At 39.0% G+C, this 15485-nt stretch overlaps 1 long non-coding RNA gene across 1 annotated transcript in view; it reads right to left on the reverse strand.

Moving 5' to 3' along the window:
* Positions 1–15485, reverse strand: part of LOC309617229 — a 105745-nt gene that overhangs the window by 73917 nt on the left and 16343 nt on the right. The window lies entirely within an intron of this gene.

Below are 15485 nucleotides of genomic sequence, written 5' to 3' on the forward strand. Positions count from 1 at the left end.
TATGAAAATAACAGCTACCAGTTATGGAGGGTTTATTCTGATTTCATTTATTACTCTCCTCCATTAAATTAGGAGCTCCTCAGGAATTCCCTGGCAGTACAGTGGTCAGAACTCCACGCTTTCACTGCCAAGGGCCCCCGTTCGATCCCTGGTCAGGGAACTGAAATCCCACAAGCTGCGCGGTACAGCCAAAAATAAAATAAAATAAATTAGGAGTCCCTCTAGTAAAAGAGACTATCTTAACTACCTATGAACCCCCACTGTCTAGCAAGTGGTTTGGCATAGAGAGGGAGCACCTTCCATAGTTGTTGAATGCATGAATGAGTGAGTGGGTATAAACAGGATATCTGATGATCAGCGTCCACTGCCACAGATAAATTACAGCCTGGTTCTTGGCAGATTCCAGTGATGAAGTGTTCAGGCTGGTTCACAGAGCCACAGGTTCAGCCCCAGCTTGGCGAGCCTGCTGAGTCGTTTGTGCACATTGACTGTATCTCAGACTGCTCTTCATCCTGATCACTGGCTTAATCACCTCTGCTGGCTTCTTTCCTGCTTCTTGGGGAGTGAAAAGTTTCTGCTGCTAAAAGAACGACTGCCTGTGATCCCATCCTTTCCATTTGGGCAGTCTCCTATTATTGTCGATTCTCCCCTTGCTCTAACAAGTGGCTCCTGCTTCATCACAAAGCATTCTGTGCTTACATCTCCCTTTATCCCTGTGTGGAGTGGAACAGAGCAGAGAGAGTTCCTCCCTGCCCACATTGTGCTGACACTGAAAGAGACACAATCATCAGGCAGGAAGGAAAGATGGCTTTTGAATCAGAACAAATGCATCCCAGCTCAATTCTATGCTTCATTTAATTAGGAATCAATTGGCTCTGGCCACCACGACGGAGTTCCCCTTTTCATAACAGAACTAACTCACTCTCCCTCTCCTCTCTCCCCCTTCATTTATATGAGAAGTGGAGAGAGATGGGGAAGAATTGAGTGGAGTTTGAAATTAAAAAATAGCATCCTGCAGAAGGAGAATCAGAGTGAGCAAAAATAAATATAAACAAAGCTGATATGATAAGGAAATTAATTCCAACCCCAAAAATGTATTGAGCACCTAATATGTGCTAGGAAGTGTGCTAAAATCTGGGAAGGCACCTTTGAAAAAAGACAGATTCCTGCATTCAAGGATTGTGGGGAAATAACTTCATATGATGATTATTTGGAGTAATTGATATATTTAGCTTGGGAAGGGAAAGAATCAGAGGTGGCATAAGTCTTGTCTTAAAATATATGATAGGATGTAGAATGGCTTCCTCCAAGCTCCTTGCAATTGTCTACAAAACTCTGCACTATCTAGCACCTGCTGGCCACCTGCAACATCATTGTAAATGTAAGTTTCATAGGGTGGTGCATGAAACCACTTAAAATCACAGCATTCCAGAGAAGTAATAATGATAAAGTGCTTAAGTTCTTCTAACAGTCATCCTGCTCCTTCTCCTGCAAGCCAAAGATAAAACCATGTGCTTGTATTTCCCAGCCATAAATAAATGTTAAAAACTCACCCCTACAAATTACCACGACCTTTATGGATAACATATAAGAATCCAGGAAAAGAAGAGTAGGATACACAATGTGATGGAATCAGAATTTGAAGTTGATAATCTTTCATACACCCTCAGGAAGTGTGACTTCAGTTGTCATATCAGGGCTTTGCAGCCACAAAGTGTCCTTGTCAAGATCTACAACCTTTTACTTCATCCCTTTAAATTCATACATGCCATTTGTCACATCCAATGGCTCAGAAACCAATTCCAAGTGAGCACAGTCCATTACTTGGATGTTTGTAGATGGACTTTCTTTGTCCTCCTCTTTCTGAATTGACAAACCTATTTCAAAGGTTTTGCTTTGCTTGGGACCCAGATGGCTGTGAACATACATTTATTAGTCATCACTCTTAGAGTTGCAAATTATGGAAGAGTCAACTCAAACTGGCTTAAGCAAAACAGGCAAATTACTAAATCATATAACTAAAACGGCTAGTAGTAGAGTTCATTTTAGAGATTTCTCTCTCTCTCTCTCCCTCCCCTGCTTCCCTTTCCTCTGGCCTCTCCCCTCCCCACTCTACCTCTATCTCTCTATCTCTCTTTCCTTTCCCCATGCCTTGGCTCTGCTTTCCTCTGTGTATGTTTCATGCTCAAACAGGATCTCTTTGTGTGGCCTCTGGAAGCTCTGGTCTTTCATCTTTGTAACTATAAGACCAGCACAAAGAAGAACAATTTCTTCCAATCTCCTCAGTAAACATCCAAATATCAGCTCTGATTGGACAGACTAGGGTATGTCTCCATCCCTGAAGAAAGCCCTGAGACTCCAGGATGAAACATTGGCGGGGCTGGTTGCTCGCCCACCCCTGCACCTGAGGCTGGGTCAGCTAATGGTCTGAGAGGAGAAGGTGTATTTCCCAAAGGAGTCTCCAGAAGCTGTTATTAGTAAGAGAACTAAGGAATGCTGAGAAGGGAGAAAGAAAAAGACAGAAATGTCCCCTTAGTTCCCACATTTGAACATCGAGCCCATAGCTTTCAATAGTTTCAGACGGAGCAAAAAACAAAAGCCTCTGAAACAAATTTTAGGTGTCTAAGGCTTGGCTTGTTTCCTTCTAGCTCATTGCCCTCTTATGTCTCCTGGAGGGAAGAACTGATAGAAAGTGAGGGTGAGAGAACAAACAACCAGGAGAAGGACGTTTGTTCTCAACCTTTTTTGAGAGCAATGAAGTCAGATGTTAATAGAGGCGAAGAGTAACAGATCCAGATTATGTACTGACAGGAGGGTGGGGCTGTGCTACTGGGAGGTTCTCACTTTGTTTTCCTGTAGGACATCACACGGATGCCAAGATGGACTATTTGCACAAAAAACATGCTATGTATCTGAGTCATAAGTGCTATAAAAAAAGATTATAATTAGGATTTGAAGTTCAGATTCTAGCTTAACTTTGGATATGAGAAAGAAACCATCACTCACCTATTTGAGCCTGAATTCTACCTCTTATAACCTCACCAATCAATTACAAAGGTCATGGGTATGGAGCAATATTTTTACTATATTTTAATAGCAGGAAGAAAATGTGAATGCATTTTAGAGTGGATTTCTTTGGTTGTTCTGTTTACTCTGCTTTTTCTTTTCATTTGCCCCTTCCCAATGCCCCACCATCTCAGGGTCACTTCACTGCACACTGTTTCATCCATGGCTCTGTTATGTGGATCTTCATGAGGTACAGTTATGGAAACAATAAGTTTTCTCTTCCCACAGCACCAACTGGAGTTTCTAATAACAATAATATAAGTACTATTAACCTCATCATTATTATTAACACCAATGACCACAGAACAAAAACTTAGTATGACATAATAGCCGTATTGATGAGCAATGCAATGTGTCATGTTCTCTGTAAGCACTTTACCTATATTATCACAATTAAGTCTTGCAACAAAACTATGAGGTCAGCACTTTTTTTCATCCCCACTTTTAAGATGAAGAAAACTGATACTCGGAGACCAACGCTTCAACTAATAGACAAAGCTGGTGAGTGTCCTTCATTCATTTCTTCTGCCTGCCCTGCTCTCTCAAGCCTTTGCAACTGGATTGCTCTTGATTCCTAACACTGTCTCAGGAAAGAGCGTATGTTTTCAGGGCATAATCTTCACAACCATAAGTGATGACCTATTCCTTCCTGGCTAACTTCGACTCGTGCTCTTAGAACAAAAGGCACCGCCTCAGAGCTGATTCCCAGACATCACCACTTTCATTGCTCCCCCCCACCTTTGTTCTGCATGATTGTATGGTCATTGACAACCAGCACTGTCCTTCTAGACTTAGAGTTCTGTTTGGTTTTTACTCAGAGCTGTGTCCTTAGTTTTTAGCTCAGTTTTAGTTGTCTATTACACATGGCTAAATAGATGCGTGACTGTAATCACTACCCAGGCGGGTAACAGGCAGTTTGGGACCAGTAGACTCTAAGCATTTTCTCAGGACTTCCTCCATCCCCCAATGCCATTTTCTAATGCCTCCTTTTGCTAAACCTCATCTCCCTGATTTGAAAACTATGACTCTATCCCAGATGTTATTTACGTAACTACTTATAGGAGTAAGAAAAATAACAGAAGTTTTAAAAGTCGACCAATTACAGTGAATAGGGATATGTGAAGACTCCAATAAACAGTAGTCATGCCTATCCTATCTAATAAGGACATTTGTTGCCCTAAGGATTGAGAGCCCAATAGTCACTAGAAGTTTCAAATATTCAGAAATACTGATTTTTAGTTTTATATGTAAAAATCTCTCACTGTTTTAATATCACGTGTAAGGTATATGGCCTTGCACAAGTTATCTAACCTCTCCGTGCCTCAGTTTCCTCATCTGTGAAGTAAGGACAATATTGGAACCTAACTAATAGGGTTGCTATAAAAAGTAAATTACATGGTATTTCTGAACAGCTTAGAGCAGTTCTTGGCACATAGTAAGCGTTTATATATATAAATATATATATATGAATATGTGATTATATGTAATGTTCAATTTCATGTTGAATATATAATTGAATATTGAATATATAACTAAATATTAAATATGTAATTGAATGACAACAATAATACATTTTTAAAGAAAAACACTGAAAGCCAAGCAAAACACACCTACAGGGCACTTGTGGCCTACAGGTTATCAGATTGGGAGCCTGCTTATACTTTCACTGAAAACCTCATTTTGGACTGCCTCTGGATATGGCATATCTCCTGACTCTTTTATCCTACATAGTTTGAAAAATAGCCCTTTCTCTGCCCACACAATCCCTAATTTTCTAAAATCAGCCCACTCCTGAGTCCCAAGACTACCCAAGAAGGGACAAGTTTTTAATATCTGCCTCTCCCCACCACAGGCCCCCATGGAAGTGTGGTTGAAAAACTTCCACCCAAAAGCAAACCCTTTAGGAAGCTCCTGCTTCCTAGGCCTCAGAGGGGTCTCTCTCAGCTGCAGCCCACTTTTCAATCAATCTTATCTGTAATGTTTGCAGATTGCACCGGCCACCCCACCCCCCCCCCCACCGCAAGCCAGCTGTGTTATCAGCAATCAGCAGCATGGTGAGGACAGAGCACAGGCACAGTAGAGAACAAGGCTAAAAATAACCATTTTCAAATTAAAATCCTGAATTGTAGAGGGAAGGGGGGAGGAGAAGCAAGACACGGTAGGGCAGGTTTTATTTATTTACACCAATGAATCAAAGATAAAAGGAGGAAAAAGGCATTTCGAAGGAGTTGGGAGCATGGCAGAATTGCTTTCATCTCCAGTAATGTTGTCAAAACACGAATGATGATGCAAAGTAAATGCCTGTCAGACAAACCCAAAGGAAGCTTATTTACACGTTTAGGATGAGCAGGGTTGTAAATGATGGTTTAATTGGGAAAATCTGCCTAGTCATTTGAACAAGCAGACCTAAAAACAGACATAGTGCTGGGAGGAAATAAATTTAAGGAAATTTCTTTTCCATTGCTTTACTCTAATACATTTCCCTCATTCCTCTGCCTCTCCCTATTCCATTTTCATTTCCATTAGAAAAAACACTTCTCAGCGTTTCCCAGGCTGCCCTTAACCTTTCTGACTCACTCACTTGGGGCCTGTGGAAGGCAAAGCATTCTCTCAATGACTGGAGACAGGCTCTGGGCAGTACCCAACACACGTAGGCTGACCTCTGGAGCTGGGATGGTGGCTTCCTAAAAACAAACAGTGCAAGGGCTAATGGATTAGGGAAGGTGCATAGAATGTTCAACTCGATGTCCAGCAAATAAAAGGCATTCAATAAATATTAGTTTCCTTACCTGACACTCAGTAGGGAACTGGCATTTATTGACTGGGAAGAACTAAACCAATACAGTAACAATGATTATTTCTAGATGGGAGGTTATGGTTGATACAGTTTCCTTCTTCTTTATATTTTTTATTTAGGTTTTTTAAAAATTTTCTGAGATGAGAAATAAGATGATTTTTAAATCCAAAATTCTGGATGCCATCATATTAAATGTGTCATTCTAGTCTTATACCCACCTATTCCCATCCCATGATCTGACCTTCTAGTAAAATTAATTCATTAATAAGCTTTAAAACTAAGGTTTTAGTTCTCTTTTATGGTTTTTTCAAAATGTGCCAGAAATTGGCATTTTGCCAATTTTTTAGGACAAGAGGTTGGCACAAATACCAACCTTAAACTGAATATCATTTGACATGACCGTAATCTCTCAAAACATAGCAAAAAATCATATATAAATATATAAATAATTAGTAAAGCATATACAATTTATTTCATCATTTTGGCCATTATTCTTAGGTAAGACTTCTTGTCGTCTGTAGCAGATACTTGTAATGAACCATTTCCCTCCCTCAGTCCACCTAACTTCAGCACTTGTATGGTAGACAGTTCCATGCATCTTTGCCGATATCCCATGGTGCCTCTCTGTACTGCTTTCTCTAAAGCTGGAGAAGATGGCTTAGCCACATGCAGGTGCAACCCAAAAATGTGGGCGAGTCTACCCCCAATGCAGTCCTCATACTATGGAGGGTAAAAGTCTATGGATAAATGTCCCAACTTCTTTGTCTTTCAGTGGGACAATTCTAAGCAGTAATCAGCTCATTATCACATACTTTATTGTTTTTCTTCCTTTCTTGTCTCTCTCTCTCTACTTTCCACACTTCTGTTTTCTGTGATCACCTTCAAAATAAATTCCCCATATCAACTCCTTGTCTTAGGGTCAGCTTTAAGTGGCAGGAGGAGGTGTGGCTGCACCCACAGTAAGATATCATAATTATAATTCATTGGTTAAAAAGAGTCTTCAAGTCACTAATGATAACAATGTCATTAATGAGAATTGCAGTCAACATTTTATTTATTAGAATGTGGTGCCCAGGGCTTCCCTGGTGGTGCAGTGCTTAAGAATCCGCCTGCCAATGCAGGGGACACAGGTTCGAGCCCTGGTCCGGGAAGATCCCACATGCTGCGGAGCAACTAAGCCCATGCGCCACAACTACTGAGCCTCCACTCTAGAGCCTGGGAGCCACAACTACTGAGCCCCCATGCCACAACTACAGAAGCCCACGCACCTAGAGCCCGTGCTCCACAGCAAGAGAAGCCACCACAATGAGAAGTCCATGCACTGCAACAAAGAGTAGCCCCCGCTCGCTGCAACTAGAGAAAGCCCGCGTGCAGCAACGGAGACCCAACACAGCCAAAAATAAAATAAATTAAAAATAAATTAAAAAAAAAAAAAAAAAGAATGTGGTGCCCAAATTAAACTGACCGTGTAAGCAACCTCCACATAGAATGGGACTGGAACAAAATTCCTTTCTGTCTAGATGTGCTGTTAGCATACAGAACTGTGCCAGGCACTGAGACAAAATAAGCAAGTGCTTTCACAAGCCCATAGGCAAAACCTCCCCTTTTCTAACTCTTGGCCTTGAAGAATTAGGGTCCTAGGAACAAGATGAGTATGGAAGACTAGCCTCACTCAACAGTAATTCCTCCTTATAGCCTGAGTTTTTGACAGCCTAACAACGGTACAGGAATTATGCCAGTTTTCCTGCTTAGCATGAGCTCTGCCACAGGACCAATGACATATAATCTGTATACTTGCTTTTCCTGCCGCAAAGCTGTGACACATTATCAAAGCTTCACAAAGTCATTCCATCTTAGTACAACTCTGGACAACTTCTTTCCATCTTATTTCTGGGACAAGGACATTCACTGTATCCTACTTTCATTTTCTGATTATTATATTAAATGTTGACACATGTTTGACAACTCAAATTCATTGGTTAAATGTTTTTCCTCTCTCAAAATTATTTTTAATATAATAATCTAATAAATATGAATCCCAGATTCATCACTAAATATATGACCTTGCTTAGTTAAACCTCAGTATTTTGTTCTGTAAAATACAGATAACAATAAAACATTGTAGATTGTTGTGAATATTGCAAAAATCCCTATGTGTTTTGTGAAGTCCCTAGCTCAAAAACACGTCAAAATGTTAAACACTATTATTAAAATCAGATCCAATTATAATAAATGCACAATGAAAAAATACCAAGTCAGTTTTGCACTTAGAATCTGGAGACACTTTAACTAAAAGTCATATAAGGTCTCTCATTCTAACCTTTTCATTTTTTATGCAATTTAACCTTCATTAAAACTATAATGTGTAAAGACAGGAATGTATCAAAAAAGCAAAAATAATCAAGATATCCATCTAGAGGATCTCACAATATAGAAGGAAAAACAGATACATAGACAGATTTAATCATGCACTAAACATTTATGAAATGCCAGCTTTGTACTAGAACTGCACTAGGTAATACAGACACAAAGATGAGTAAGATTCTATCTCCTCTGAGAGAAGCAGCTGTCCAATGAACCAACAAGAACACTATATTGATATGATATGTATTATGTTCAAGGTAATATGAGAAGACCTTAAAAGGAATTACCAGCTCTAACAAGGGAAGTTAGAGCTGGGGGCAAATGAGTAAAGCTTTACAGTTATGACTGTTAAACTGGTATATGAAGGATGTATAGGAGTTAGCAAGTAAATCAATGGGGAAAAAATGGCTCCAAGATATAGCATATACAAAAGCAAGGAATTATGGAAGAACATATTGTCTTCAGGGAACTCCAAGTAGTTAGATTAGACTGGACCCAGGAGAGATGGGGAAAGTGAGGAGGAGAGACGTAGGAAAACCCTTCTCACAACGGTAGACTGTGATTATTTTGAAATGACCATAATGGAGTTACAAGCAAAGCAGTATGAAATATTGCTGCCACATAAGGTTAGATCACTTGTCCATTTACTTCTGGCAAAACTAAAACTAGAAGCTGAGCCTCCCAACACCAAATATGGTGCTCTATCCTATAGATCAGTGGTTTAGAAAGGTGTCCCAGGACCAACAGCTTAAGCATTATCTGGGAAATTGTTAGAAATGTACATTCTCGAGTCTCACCCAGACCTACTGAATCAGAAACGCCAAGGACCGGGCTCAGAAATGTGCATTTGTAAAATCCCTCCAGATGATTCACACTAAAATCTGAGAATCACTACTCTTGACCATGCTGTTATCTTCACATTCCCAAGGAGCTGTTCATGGAAGAAACTGAAGAAAAAGCAAAGATTGCTTCTTTTTTATCACAATCAGAAAACAGCCTTATGCTCATAACAAAACTTTATCAATCAAGCACTTTGCAAAAATTGTATGAAAATGTTCTGTTTTGGCAAGTCCTTTGATGGCCAATATCTTAGAGGGCACAACAGGTTCAGGTAGCCAGAAATATCATTTACCCCCAGATGCCACTTAGGTACCAGCTACATGGAGACCCAGGAGCAGGTGCCCACCGGTATACCTGCTGGAAGAAGTTAGAAGGGGGAAATAAAATTAAAAGGAATGGGAGGAAATGAATCACCCTTTGAACACTATGGTTATATTATTGATTTTTCTGAAATTAGAAGCATTCTGCATCCAATCAACCTGCCTCTCTATAGGTGACATCAACCATTGAGGAGAGGAAGAAAAATCTCATTTGTGTCAGTAACTGGCAAACTAATACAAGTTAATTTGTCAATTAAACTATCAGCGTAATAGGGAATGCTGCAAACTAACATTAGCAGGTTAAGAGAGGCAAGCTGTATAATTCATAAAGAAAACCCCAAGTCCGCAACAGGAATTCAGATGGAACTTAAATGAAGATGAACAATGGCAAAACTAAATTAAAGACAGGGTCTGAGTGACCTCTAGTGTTATTAAGAGGAATATGAGGTAAGTATGAGAAATAGAAACTAGCCTACAGTGCAGAATCCTAGATACAAATATAACTATATATGTATATATATATATGCATAACTATATATGTATAACTACACATATACACTTATGTATGTATACTTCATTTCAGCATAGTCATAATATCCATTGGTTTAAAAGTCACCCAAGAAACATGTAATGTTTTACATTTCAGTTTTCGTCACTAAAATACTGACTGTTCTGACTTACTGACTTAGTATTAAAATGTCTTCATTGTATATATGCAAAAGTTTGGGATCTTAGCCTCATCATTCAAATGCCCTTGGGGAAAAAGAAATAATGCCTTGTATTAAATGTTAAATAACATTAGGTTTCCTAACTGATACTGGGAAAAGGTCAAGGGAATGCAGAGAGGCAATAAAGTCATTCCAATTTTAGAACTGTTGAGAGAGAGTGCTTACATCCAGTAGCTTCCCCTTCTAATGTATGCATTGATTTTTCTAAAAGCACAGCTCTGATCACCTTCCATCAAGGTTCTTCAAGAGCCCCCGAATGTCTACCAAATTAAGAACAAATCCTTATGTGGGTCATTCAAGGTCTTCCATGATGTGACCACTCTGACCTTCATCTCTTATGAAGAAGGCATGGCCAGATGTCACAACACTTGTATTATTTCTGCACAGGCAGACTTCCCACCTACCGATGTTTTTAACTTCAAGAATTTTGTAAACCTTTGTGTAAAGATAGCCCCAAGTCTGGGAAGGGGTGGCAGTTTATTTCTAACAATCTCCTGATTTCAACTCCTATTTCCACCACTTGCTAAGTGTGTAATTTTGGAAAAATTACTTAGCCCAACTTAACTCAGTTTGATCATCGCTAATACAAAGATAATGTACATCATGAATATGTTACTACAGCTACCTCTTCATGACAGAAGATAAAGAAGGGTAAGAAGAAACCAGGTCAAGTACCATCTCTGCCATTAGCTTTGGGAGCCTGGATAAACCACTCGACTCTCTTAATTCCAGTTTCCCCATTTGTGAAACAGGTACAATAATAACCAACTTCATAATATTAAGATGAGGATTAAAATCAGATGACTTATACGCAAAAGCAGCCAGTATATCATAGGAACTCAATAAATGCTTAACCCTGCACACTCTAGGACTACTGTCTCTACCTACCTCTTTCATCTGGAGTAGGGGCATGGACGTCAGTGATGCCATCAAGCCCTCTAATTGGGCTGGGGCCTTTGACTGTCCTGTTCCTCCTTTTCCTATTGAAAATGTAGTCAGCAAATGATTCAAGAATATGTTAATATTCTTGTTAATATGAATATGTTAATATGTACATCTAATATGTACATCTAAGGTGTGGTTATTATGAACCATCTGATAATAATAATTTACAGGATGATCCTGTAAACCAGCATCATGCAGTCAGTAAAATTATTTTAGCCCGTAGACTTGGTCTAAACCAGGCTCAGAATGAAAAGTTAAAATAAAGTTTTAATGTATGATTCCACTTACATGAGGTATTTAGAACAGACAAACTCATAAAAACAGAAAGTAGAATGATGACTGTCAGAGGCTGGGGCCGGGTGGGGGGGTTTCTTTTTAACAGGTAGAGAGTGGCAGTTTTACAAAATGAAAAAGTTCTGCAGATTGGTTGCACAGCAGTGTGAATATACTTAATACTACTGAACTGTACACTTAAAAATGGTTAAGATGGTAATGTGTGTATTTTACCATAATTAAAATTTTTTTTTTAATTTTAAAAAGCTTTTATGAGATGAAATTCATTACCCCTTAAATGCAACTTCTTCTGGCATCTCCATAGGCCACACACACACACAAGTGAGCTTGTGTGTAAAGAGTGATCTTTGTCTGATAACCCATGATTTTACTGATTGGCCCTCAAAAGCCTAGATTATTTGAGTCCATGTTGAAGAATGATAAAAAGGACATTTTTCACCCCTCTGAATGCCACCTAACATGTAAGCAGAGGAACTGATGCTAACTCATTTGGCTAGAAATAAAAGGAGTAAAAGGATCAGCATTTACCTTCTACCTGGAGTTACTTGGGCAGAACCTGGAACAAAGCACCAGTATAAATAATTTTGAGCTCCTTCTAACTATTATCAGGCTTTTGTGTGTTTATTAAAATGATTTCTCAACAAGAGCTACCAGCAATTCCTTCCACTACCTGAAAACTTAGACCAGCAAAGAAAGAAGTCCCAAAGCCAGCTCCACACTTGTGTCCCTTCCTTCTGAATCCACTGGAAAAATCAGTAAAAATTATAAGTCTGCACTGCTGCTTTCTTGGGTTAGAAATTCCAAATTACTTTTAAAGCCTCCTCATTAATGTGTCCCTCTAACAGCCTAACCCTCATTGTTGGCCTGATATCCAGAATGCTTAGAGCTTGATGAAAAAGGATAAAACTCAGTAGTCTTGAATGTAAGTGAGCTGAAATAACCCCATCCATTTATCCCCAGATCCTTGTGCTTCTCCAAGTCAGTGTACCCTATGATGCTGTCTCTGTACTTCTGGATGGATTCTAGCAATCCTAGGTGTTCTCTAACTCATGATCACAATTTTTTAGGTAGTTGTTTCAACTTTTTGTTGATGTAATATATATATATATATATTGATTGCATATATATATATATATATATACACACACACACACACACAAATTGATGTGCATATATATATATGCACAAATCATGATTGTATAAATTGATGCACTTTCACAAAGTGAACATTTCTGCATAACATCCGCTTTTGTTACATTCCAGTTATCCTGCCAAGGATAACTACTATACCAAATATGCTGATTTTTAACATCATACATTAATTTTGCCTCTTTGTGGGTGGGGCAGGACTTTATATAAATGGAATCACACAGAGGGATCTGTAAATTCGTGAGATTCATCTATACTGCTCTATGTAGATGTAGTTTGTTCCCTTTCATTGCTGTGTAAGGCAAATGTAACATGACTTATTTGTCCATTTTACTATTGATGCCGCTTCCCATTTATTTGAAATTAGCCCATCATATTTGGGTCTGTGAATGCGCACCTCAAATCCCTGTACCTTAAGTTTCTAGTAATGTTCTAATGACCATCTGACAGTAACCACAGAGCTGCCTTGTCATCCTCTGTCCAAGTCAGTAATTCCCAAATTCCATCTCTAAGGTTCAACCAAAAACTGCCCTGTGTGAAAAATCAAGAAATTCATTTTCCCTGAGAACAATACAACCTTTCTATGTTTGTAGATTTTCTGTTTTTGCTTTAGAAATTATTTTTTTAAACACTATGTTCTATCTACTTCAGTTCCGTTCAACAAGTTTTATTAGAATTTCATCTACGTGCCAAGCACTGTGCTCCTTATGGGACTACAAAATAAGGTAACATACAGTCCTTAATTTGGGGGAGCTCATAGCCTACTGGAAAGAAAGATGATATTATATATGTGACCGCCCCCCACCCCAGAAGTGAATGTGCTGTCCAAATTTCTCACCAATGCTGTTCTAACTCCAGGGAAGAATAAAGTCATGACCCTAGGGCTGGGGGCTCTCAGGAAAGTCTTAAGTAGTTCATCCCAAGTGTGAAATATCCTTGAAATGTTGTTCGTCAGTAAAGGTATGCTTAATAAAATGATCATGCCTGTTTTAATATCAAAATATTTCCCTTCACAACTGTCAGTTAAAACAGACACTCCAGGACAATGTGTCCTGTTTAACACTTGAATTTTAGCACTCCTGTAAACCACTAATATATTAAACCACTGTAGATATCACCACCGAAGTTTGAAAAGGACAAATCTAAACAACCTGTAAAAGTTTACCACATAATAAAAGGATATGAGGCGGCTCCATCAATCTTGTAGATGATCCACAAACATCTGGCCATATTGTGTTTTGATATATACTAACTGATTTGCTCTACTTTTCCCAGGAGATAAATAATTCTTCAGATATTTTATCCATTTTAAACAACCATGCATTTCATAATATCGGAGGCTTTAAACCACAAACCTCAGTAAAACACAGGCTGAAATTCTAGTGTCACTCATACAGTTAATAACCAAAAAAGTAATACTCATCATTTTCCTAACTGTTTGAAAGTAGAAATTGACTCCTGGGACGGCAGAGAAGCCAATTTGCAATGAGCGGCTTTCATTTCCTACTCTTAATTCAAATCGTCATAAAATTGTTTGAAGTCTTGGCACAAGTAGTGACATTCCAATGTAACCTATAAGCGGCTCTTTGGGGAGGGACAGTTATATGTAAAATACACTCTGCATAGCAACCAAAACAGTCAGTGGACTTTGAGTGCTAAAATAGGACATCTTTCTAACCACAAAGAAGAAAAGTGAAGACGGTGGCACAAGATGATTAGAACTAAGGGTGAGAATCCTTTGGGCACTCTTATTTTGGCTTGCTGTGTCTTTTCTGTGCAAAGGGAGACGTGATATCTGTCATTCATTCATACACACATCCTGGAACTCAGGAAGTCCAAGGGTATGTACAACTAGGAGCCCTCAGAATACAGATGGAGATTAAAGCCTTGGAACTGAATAACATCACCTAGGCTAAAGAAGAGAAGAAAAGATGTATGAGGTCTGATCCCTAGTCTGATCCAATATAGAGGTTAAGAAAGAGGAGGGCAGGCTGAAGAGAACCTTAGAAGAAGCAACCTATGATGTAGGAGGAAAAATAGGAGTGTAGAATGTCTTCAAATTATATGGGGGTGGGGAGGTAGTCAACAAGGTAGGAATACTCAACCGTTCCAAAGATTCTCAAAGGCCAAATGAGATGAGGTTTGACAAGGGACCAACGGAATCAGCAAGCTAAAGGTACCAGTAACCATAACAAGCGTGGTTTCAGGAAGTAGGGAGGGCAAAAATGGATTGAGGACAGCATATAGAGTGAAGATTAAGTAAACAGAGAATAGAGACAACACTTTTGAGGAGTTTGCTATAAAGAAAAGTGCACAAAGTTTACAGTATCTGGAGCAGGACTTTTTAAAGATGAGCTACAATAGATTAGGCCATGTGTTTATGCTGACTGGAAAAATCTAGCAAAAAGAGGTTAACTGATGATTCGGAAGAGAAAGGGCTAAGTGCAGGCTTGAAGCTCTTGAGCATGTTACAGGTATGAGATCTTGTTTACAGAGTGTGTAGGGAGGGGAAATTAGATAAGAGCTCGGACACTTCCTCCTCTATGAAAGGGAGATGTGCAGAAGGTGTCGGCATTAGACAGATTTGTCATGGGGAAGCTGTAACAATTTTCTTCTGATTGCTTCAGTTCGCTTCAGTGAAATAAAAAGGGAGGTCACAAGCTACGAAAGGAGAAAGGACAGGTGCTGAAAAATTGAGGACAAAAGGGTATAGATGTAATCATTTGGATAACCTGGTTTTCTATCCAAAACCTGCTACTCCAAGCTATGTGCCTTAAATAATTAAATTAACCTCTCTGATTCCCAGCTTCTTCATCTATAAAATAAGGATGACGGTTTTATCATGAGGTTAATCCAGCACCTCAGAGTGAGTTTTATTTGGCTTGAGTTTCTTTCCTATAAAAGTAATCATCACGGATCTTCCAAAATGATATTCTGAAACCAATTATCACATGAGTTTATATTTAATAAGAATACACATAT

This window comes from Balaenoptera borealis (assembly GCF_965194805.1).
Source record: "Balaenoptera borealis genome assembly, chromosome: 19".
NCBI lineage: Eukaryota > Metazoa > Chordata > Mammalia > Artiodactyla > Balaenopteridae > Balaenoptera > Balaenoptera borealis.